Below are 9,677 nucleotides of genomic sequence, written 5' to 3'. Positions count from 1 at the left end.
CAGGGTTCATAGAGAGAGTAGAGAAAAATAATCATCACGGGTTTGTTCTAGATTTTTAAAAGAGGAAAGAAAAGGAATAAATTAGAGATAAATAAGGGAAAAGGGCAAAGAACTATGTGGCTTCATATCTCCCAGTTCAACTTGCTTATCTCTAATATCTGAGGGGTAGGCTAAATGACATCTAATGTCTCTTCTAGCTTCAAATGTTTGATCCTATTATAAATTCAAGAAGGGTAGACACTGTGAGTAAGAAAAACTTTGACTTATTTAAAGATGCATCTTTCCTATTTAGTTTATTCAGGGGTAAAATGGAGCCAGCTAGTACTAGCCTACCAGAATAATTATTAAATTTTTAATGAGAACATTTACACTTCAGAAATCAGGAAACACTACAAATCATCTACTTTAGAGACTTATTATTTTGCTTATTGTTTGTTGATTTATAGACTTTAGAGAGCATTAATAAAGCAGAATAAACTTAAATGTGTTCTGTGTGTATTTAAAAAAACAACTGATTTTTTAAAGAAACATTCTATTTGTTTTGTTTTACAATTTTCCCCCATTCTTGCTTCCCTCCCTCAGCCCCCACAAAAGGCATTCTGTTAGTCTTTACATTGGTTTGATGCTATATTGATCTCAGTTGAATGTGATGACAGAGAAATCATATCCTTAAGGAAGAAAAATAAAGTATGAGATAGTAAAATTACATAATAATATAACTTTTTTTCTAATTTGATGATAATAGTCTTTGGTCTTTGTTCAAAGTCCATAATTCTTTCTCTGGATGCAGATGATATTCTCCATTGAAGATAGCCCAAAACTGTCCCTGGTTGTTGCACTGAAGGGATGAGCAAGTCCATCAAGGTTGATCATCACCCCCATGTTGCTGTTAGGGTGTACAGTGTTTTTCTGATTCTGCTCATCTCACTTAGCATCAGTACATGCAAATCCTTCCAGGCTTCCCTGAATTCCCATCCCTCCTGGTTTCTAATAGAACAAGTGTTCTATGACATACACATACCACAGTTTGCTAAGCCATTTCCCCAATTGAAAGATATTTACTTAATTTCCAATTTTTTGCCACCACAAACAGGGCTGCTATAAAATATTTTTGTTCAAGTGATGTTTTTAGCCTTTTTCATAATCTCTTCAGGGTATAGACCCAGTAGTGGTATTGCTGGGTCAAAGGGTATACACATTTTTGTTGTCCTTTGGGCATAATCCCAAATTGCTCTCCAGAAAGGTTGGATGAATTCACAGCTTCACCAACAATGTCCGAAATTTCTCACATCCCTTCCAACATTGATCATTGTCCTTTCTGGTCATATTGGTCAGTCTGAGAGGTATCTCAGAGATACTTTAATTTGCATTTCTCTAATTTTAAAGTAATGATTTGGAGCAATTTTTCATATGACTATGGATTGCTTTGATTCCCTCAGCTATAAATTGCCTTTGCATATCCTTTGATCATTTGCCATTTGGGGAATAGCTTGTTTTTTTGAAAATTTGACTCAGTTCTCCGTATATTTTAGAAATGAGTCCTTTGTCAGAAATACTAGTTACAAAAATTGTTTCCCAATTTATTACATTTGTTTTTATCTTGGTTGAAGTGAAAACCAACTGATTTTTAAACATGTATCAGAATGCCCCTAAACTGTTTCCTTTATCCAAATTTTATTCTCTCCTTACATTTATTTGTATGTCAGTTAAATAATTTCCATTTACTATGATAATACTAAGAATTTGTGAAATGTAGTCATCCTCCTTCCATTTCTTTACCTCTTTTTCGTTTTTAAGCCTTCTAATTGCTCTTTTGTTTTCATATTATTCTGGTTCTTGTCTGATACTTGATAACATTCCTTAGTTATTTTCAGGGGACTTTTAGCATCATAAAGTATTTTATATACATATATATATATACACATATATATTAAAATGTTATCTCATAAAACTGTGAGGCAGATAGGATAAGGATTATCATTTCATGTTGAAACTGATTTACAAAATAGCCCTACTCAAGGTCATTCATAGAGCTGGGAGTTAAAACTCAGATATGACTTCCATGGAGTTCCATTCTCTTTCGAACTGAGTTATGAAAAATGAATGTTGGATGGCATACAGGGTACACACCTAACAAATGGAAGTAAATAGGGAGAGAAAGTAGAAAAAGAGAAAAACCAAAACCTGTTGTAAATTTAGGATATTCTGTATTTCTTTACATCTCCAGTAAAAACTGGAGGGGTAAGAGGAACTATAATTAGCAAAAGCCCAGTAAGACTATTTTTAGGAAAGAAAACGAAAAAGATGAGAATTAGAATTAGAAGTCCTAAAAAATATAGGGGAGTTGGGAGAACAATGGGACAAAATCAGAATGGTGGACATTGTCCTAAGGGTTACAAGAAAAGTGACAAGGAGAAGAAAAAGAAACATGACTCTCCAGATCTGACTAGGGGAGGAAATAAAGAAGAAAACAAAAGTATCAGATGCTGCTTCAAATTGCTAATGCTAACACTTCACATCCAGTGAAGGCTAAAATTGTTAAAATTGGAGATAATTAAATATTATCTTTTCATCAAAAAATCAAGAACAAATGAAACCATTGGAAGAAAAGTGAGAGAAAGAAAGAATGAAGGTAAAGGGGCCTAATGTCTGTAGGGACCTTGGAGGAAATCAGTAATAATAATAATGATGGCATTGCATTGACCTCAGTGTGATCAGAGCATCAAATAAATATTCTGTCATTTGAAGACAAAGATTGCTAGAACTCCTCAGGCATAAGATTTAAATTGTGATAGGAGTTCTGTTGGATGATATAGATCCTCTCACTTCAGGAATGAAAGTGAAGAAAGCATTGTAAGGTAGATATCCTGATATTATTGGATTGAATTAACAGATTCAAGAAATTAAGCAATCTTCTATCCTGAGTATTATGAGGAGATTGGTTTTAAACTATGTAAAGGAGTCATTCTCTATACCTGCCTAATAAAGGTTAGTGTTATTAGCCAAAGTTGTAGCAAACCAGACTTGAGTGACCTTCCTTAAAGTTTTTGGTTTTGAACTTATATAGAAGTTCTTAGAAGATGTTCAAGAAACTTGAAACTTGATCAAGATTTGATCAGAGTAGATGAAGAATATGTTCCAACATTATTTTTTGTAGATGAACTTGATGCCACTGGAACCATAAGACTGAAATTCAAGAGAAGAAAGAGATATTCAGCAATGTTGAAATTGTTGAACCAGTTGGATGGTTTTGACTCTAGAGAAGATGTGAAAGTTATTATGGCTACAAACCACATAGAAACTCTGGATTCAGATCTAGGGCATAGTGACTGGAAGTTTGAGTACCTTCCTCCATCACATGAAAAGACCAAGAAACTCATCTCTCAGAATCATTCAAGCAGATTGATTTTGACAGATAATATAACTTTAGATGATTTGATTGTAGCTAAAGATGACTTGTCTGAAGTAGACATGAGCGAAATTTTTACAGAAACGGGTTCAATGGCCCTAAGAGAATGTAGAGTTAAAGTAGAAATGGAAATAAAAAAAAAACCTTAAAGAAAATGTATCTTATAAGAAAGAAGACTGTGTCTCTAAATGAGACATGCTGTATTCATGAGAGATGTTGGGAATTCTCCAGACACTCAGAAATAATAACATTGGGGGAATTGAAGAGGTATAACCATTCCAATAGGCCTTTACGAACAAAGATGGTGTTTTTTTTTTAAATATAGTACTCAGTTTGAAAAGTGGGATACCCAATGAACTGTGCTAATCTTTTTATCGGTGTGCTATGCTGTATTCCACAGTAAACATTCTCTTTCAAAAAGAAAAAAGAAAAGATCGCATTATGAGAGCTATTGATCATAGTTATAAGCAATAACTTGTTCATAGCTTCCATTTTCTCTTCTATTTCAAAACCAATATAGTATGAGCATACATAGCTCATTCTTTCTACTCTATTTAGGTTTAAAGAAAAATGAGCATATTTTACTTTTTTATTGTGTATATTTTAGGATTAATTTCTTTCCCTGACCAAGATTTTAGAGAGATACCAAATCTATATAAATGTATATAGATAAAGATAAAGATATGGAGTCATTCTTTCTGTATGCATATTAATGGTGTGTACAGACAACATAACTTTTTTTGAAACAGATTGTTTCCTTCAGAAGAGAAATTGCTATTTCAATTACTATTTCATCTTTTCTCCCCCCCACCCCCGGCAGAATTGGAGAGCATGGACTATCCCTGAGATTAGTAAAAAAAAATTATATTCTTGGTTATTTAAATAATCTTGCAAATTTTCAGTATTATTAGGCTGCAACTCTGTGAAAAAGGAAAATTGATCCTATTTGTACTTCAATGCCTGAATTTGGGAGGCAGGACAGCAGTTCTGCAAAGACAGGAAGGCAATACCTAATGTAGTTTATAAACTGTCACATTTGAAGGATGCCTAAAGAACAACATATAAAAGCAAGGAGAGCACAAACTTCTGGGCTTGTGTTTAGATTGATCAATTATTCTGCAGTAACATAGCACTCTATTTTGGAAGAAAGGAGAACAAGAGAACCTTTTTGAGGCAAGGTCAGACACTTTAAGATAAAGAGAAAGGGAGAAGAGGGAGCTCATTAGAATGGCTTCAGTTTTCTTAAGGAAGGTAAAGGCAAACCTCTTTAGCAGAAAGAAGGGATAAGGGGAGGGGTATTGGGCTTGAACAAGGAAGAGAAAGTGTGGGATTTCTTTTGTGGAGAGTAAGATAAAGAATCAATTAGGAAGAACAAAAGGAACAACGTGTAGAAATTTTCCCAACCCAGCCTTTCCTCTGTCCACTCCACCCCCCATATAACCTGAGTATGTTCTTACCTAGTTGTTTCCCATCTACTTTTTTGTACTCTTTGTCTCAGTTAATATTCAGACAGACCTAGTTTTTCATACTGCTTTTATAAAAATGATTTGCAAACATTTGCAAAAATATTTTTTTTCAACTGATACTTATAAGCACTACTTATCTAGATAGCTTTTTGGATAGTTTGGGATGACTTCTCTGTAATTCATTCTCATGTTAATATATACTATTTTTTAATTGCCTATGTTCAACCTCTAATTGATAACAAGTCAGAATAATAATCCAGATAACAAGTCGATTCCATCAATGTATTAAAATCTGCCATACACCTAATGTAATCTAAGGTCTAATCCTACCCCCAATTGTTTTGTGTTCCTGTGAACTTTTCTGTTTCTTGTGTGAAAATTCTTTTTTATTTTTTGCAAGGCAATGGGGTTAAGTGACTTGCCTAACATCAGGCAACTAAGCAAGTATTAAGTGTCTGAAGTCACATTTGAACTCAGGTCCTCCTGATTCCAGGGTCAGTGCTGTATCCACTGCTCTGCCTAGCTGCCCCTCCTGTGAAAATTCTGCTTGCAACCCTTGGGAAAGGTTATTGAGAACTTGGAAATTTTGAACTCATTAGAGTTGCCCCTCTGATTGGAAAGTACAGTTATGAATTTTAAAACTTACCACTCATTCCTACCTGACTACTTTATCTGGAGCATTTTTTGCTGTTTCTTTTTTTGTTCTTTACTTCTCCATCATGTTGCTGTAGTAAACCATTCCAGCATTTTTACCAACAAAACCTAAAATGGGGACACGAGTCAAAAACAACTGAAACAACTGAACAAAAATAAAAAATTGATGTAAATGCCAATGACTGTATAAATATACTTCCATTTCATTATTTTGCTGTTTATGTTTTCTGTGACAATATTATTTATTTAGTTTAGGAAATCTTTCTGTTAACCATGCATTATTTTACTATTTATTTGCATATGCACTAATGTTTATGCATTTTGTATTTACAAAGGTTCATTAATATTATTGTTAGGGTTTTTTGATTGTTGTTTTTGCTTATTTCCTTGTGTTCTCTGGATATGCATGTGTTAATATGCCTTTTATATAATTTAAACATTTAATCACTGAAGCACCCTGTCCAGAAATGTGAGCATTATCCTATCTCCACTACTATATCTCTGATATGAATGTTACCATGTGGTGATTACTTGAAATATTGGGATAATCATATCATTATTTTAAGTGTCAATTTTGTTTTTGATAATGGCAATGTAAACTGCCAAATGTCAAGTATTTCTCAGTTGATTTTGTAAGGTACAGCAGGCCTGCCCAGTTTCAATATCCTGTAACAGATGCCCCCACATAGGGTACCCTCTGATGTCTTATATCTTTCCCCATCCTGCTTCCTTTTGTGTGTTGTATTTCTCTTTAGATGCAGGCTCACTGAAGTCAGGAACTTTATTATTATTAATTATATCCCCAGTTTTTAGCACAATGAGTATCATGTTTTAGATCAATAAATGTTGATTGAATTGATTTCTGCTGAACTAGAACTAAAAAGCACTAACCCACCAAAGTGACCTTTTTCTATTTATTTTTTTGCTTTTTTTCTTTGCTTATAGCAAAGGAATGCTATAAGCTTCTGGTTTGACATGTGGCCCATATATATGGTCCTCTGCTCTGTCTCTTTGAATTTGTTCTTTCACAATTTTTGATGAAAGTTTATTAGAGATAGTTACAACTTTGACTTACAACTTTATAGATTAGAATGGTGACACCAAGCTCTAGAATCCTTTCCAGAATTTGCAGTCACATAAATCAGCTTTGTCAAGACTCAGCTGCTGAATTTAAAAAACATGATATGTTCTACCCCAGATGGGACTTGAACCCATAATACCTGGCTTAGGAGGCCAGTGCCTTATCCATTAGACCACTGGGGCAGGTACAGTAGATAGAACACTGGTCCTGAAATAAGAAGGATCTCAGTTCAAATCTGACCTCCAACACTGGGTACTTACTAGCTGTGTAACCTTCGGGAAGTCATTTAACTCCAATTGCCTCACATCCTTCAGGGCCATCTCCAGTTGTCCTGATTCAGATCTGGCTACCTGACCCAAATGACTAGAGATGAAAATGAGGCTGGTGACTCAGCACAACGCTCAATCACCCAAATCCAATTATCTTGCTTGTCATAAGCTGCATTTGAAAGTAAACTTGATAGAGTAAATTCTTATAAAAAAAGACTCTTTTATATGTGATCCCACTCTTTCTAGGGACTGAGGTGGCACAGGGGAGAATGTGCTTCCAGGTGGTGGGAGGAAATAATTTTATAACTTCTATTTTTATTCACTTTGTTTAGGGTTTTTTTTTTTTTTTTTGCAAGGCAAATAGGGTTAAGTGGCTTGCCCAAGGCCACACAGTAGGTAATTATTAAGTGTCTGAGACCATATTTGAACCCTGGTACTCCTAACTTCAGGGCTGGTGCTTTATCCACTGCGCCAGCTAAGTGGCCCCTCTTATTCACTTTTTAACATTATTATTAACATTAACAGCTTTGTGAAAACTAATTTATGTTAATTGGTTAAATGACACTTGGTCAATAAATGTTAGTTAATATTAACTCAAACTGATAGCATTAGAGAAATTGTTCCGAACCCCTCACAGATAACTTTAGAATATTGAAGGGGAGGGGTAGTCTTGCCCCAGGGGATCGATACATTCTAAGTTTAGACCACATTAGAATTATTTTCCTTTTGACTCAGTTGTTTGAAGGGGAACTGAGAAAAAGTATATGTTATGAGGGGACTAGAAAGCTACTGTTTTTACCCCAAAGTCACTTTGGGGTGGTATAATCATCATGACCACCTATGGGCATGCTCTATTGTTGGAGTGGCAGGAATGCCACTGAACATGCACCAGCTTTAGCAAAATCCAAGCTGCAAGTAGTCATTGTTGTTTGGAGGTGGAGGGGTCCTGGCTTGGCTTGTTCACTCCCCCTAGAGGTTAGGAATAAAGATTTCTTAGCTATTGTCTGGAATTTCATTGGCACAAGGGACTCTGGGTAAAGAAATGTCTTCTGATGAAGATTGGCAATGTCTCTGTAATAATTCTCTGGGGCAGTAAGATATTAAGTGACTAGTCCATAATCACACAGTCAATAGCTGACAGAAGTGTGACCTGAACACAAACTTCCTGGCTTCCAGGCTTACTCTACCTATACTATCTCTCACTATCATGGTTTGTTTGTTTTTTTTTTAAAAGCCATACTATTAATACATCAGTTCTCAAACAGTCTTGTACATATGAAACTTGATTCTCCTTTCTGTAGTTTTCTGCTTTCCTTCCTTTTTGCTTATTCGCTGCCTTTACATACTGCAGAATGCAATCATGTGAATTTTAAATTGCTTTTAAAAGTTGATGCTTCTTTACTAAAAGCTAGCTACTTCATAAACTGTGTCAGCTAAAGGTCTCCCCACTAGTTAGCCAGAAGTTTTTGCTGTCATATCTGTCCAGTAAATTTGAGCAGCAACTGTAATTAGATGTAAGTGGTCCTATTCCCAAAGAAATAAATGGCAAGCATCTAGGGAAAGACAATTGTTCCAAAAACTTTTGGCTACCAGTGCTCTACAAGTTAGCAGGATGGAGGAAGGGCCCAGATCCAGACTTCTGTCGGCCTAATTTTATATCTGTGGAAGCACAACACAAAATCCAGTACTTTGAATGCCTTGCTGTGATGGTTACCAAGCCAAGTGCATTCCAGACTTTTATGCTGGTGGCCCCTCCTGGGAAGGACATGCTACTTGTACATCTCTGTGTGTTCTTTTCGTTCCCCAAATCATCTGTCCTAGATACAAAAATTAAGAGGTGAAGTTTTGAAAAATATCTGAGATCTCGCCCTAAAAAAAAGGAAAAAAAAGTTCATGCTTATAACTCATTTTTGAGTTAAAAGACATTTTAGCTGAAAAAAAAGAGGAGGGAGGGAGGTAAGAAGTCCTCAGTATTATTTCAGCACTGTCTTCTGTAGAAATAATGTGTCTTCCTTTGTGATCTTTTCTAATTATAATTTCATTATGGCACTTTGCTAAGCCAGGTAAATAAATATGTATTGAATATCCAAGAAGCAGTATGGCACAGCAGACAGGGCACTGGAGTTGAGTCAAGAAAATCTGGGTTCAAATTCTAATTTATATTAGCTGTGTGACCCTGGGCAAGTAACCAAATCTTTTCTCAATTTCCTCATGTATGAAATGAGGGTGCTGAACATAATGATTTCCAAGGTTCCTTCTAGCTATAAATGTAATATAAATCTTAGGATCCTACCTTGGAACTAGGTCCTTAGCAGAGGTGGGGAGGGGGAGAGAGATACAAAGAAGGATACAGTGTGGTTCTTTTCCTTGAGGAGCTCACAAGTCTGATCAGGGAGATGAAAGATAAAGTATCTGCATTGTTGATGTATAAAATATTAGATAATCAAATGTTTTTTAATAATCTAATGTTAAAAGACATATTACAGAGAATAAATGTGGGAAATCAGTCAAAGGAGAAATGGACTTCTCAGTCGCTGGTGTTGAGACTTGAGGAGAGAATAAGGAGCAATGGGTACAAGATGCAAGGAAGGCAATTTAAGGCAATTCAAAACAAAACTTCCCAATAATTAAATATATTTTAAAATAGAATGCATAGCCTCATGACATGATAGTTCCCCACTGCTTGTAGACCCCCAAGTAAATGCTGGAGAATCATTTGTTGGATATAACAGAATCACAAATTTTGGACTTGAAGGACTCCCAAAGGACCCCCAAATTCCATCATTTTACAAATGAAG

General features: G+C 35.3%; 1 non-coding gene and 1 pseudogene across 1 annotated transcript; one reads left to right on the top strand and one right to left on the bottom strand.

Moving 5' to 3' along the window:
• The first annotated feature begins 2,355 nt into the window (after nt 1-2,355).
• LOC141522898 (26S proteasome regulatory subunit 4 pseudogene) lies at nt 2,356-3,601 on the top strand (annotated as a pseudogene).
• A 3,118-nt stretch (nt 3,602-6,719) lies between these two features.
• On the bottom strand, nt 6,720-6,792 carry TRNAR-CCU (transfer RNA arginine (anticodon CCU)). Its single transcript has one exon. It is a non-coding gene; the product is annotated as a tRNA-Arg (tRNA).
• Between the last annotated feature and the right edge of the window lie 2,885 nt (nt 6,793-9,677).

Source organism: Macrotis lagotis, chromosome 4 (genome assembly GCF_037893015.1).
Source record: "Macrotis lagotis isolate mMagLag1 chromosome 4, bilby.v1.9.chrom.fasta, whole genome shotgun sequence".
Classification (NCBI taxonomy): Eukaryota; Metazoa; Chordata; class Mammalia; order Peramelemorphia; family Peramelidae; genus Macrotis; species Macrotis lagotis.
Note: the sequence above shows the minus strand (reverse complement) of the source record. Positions and strands in the feature narration are given on the sequence as shown.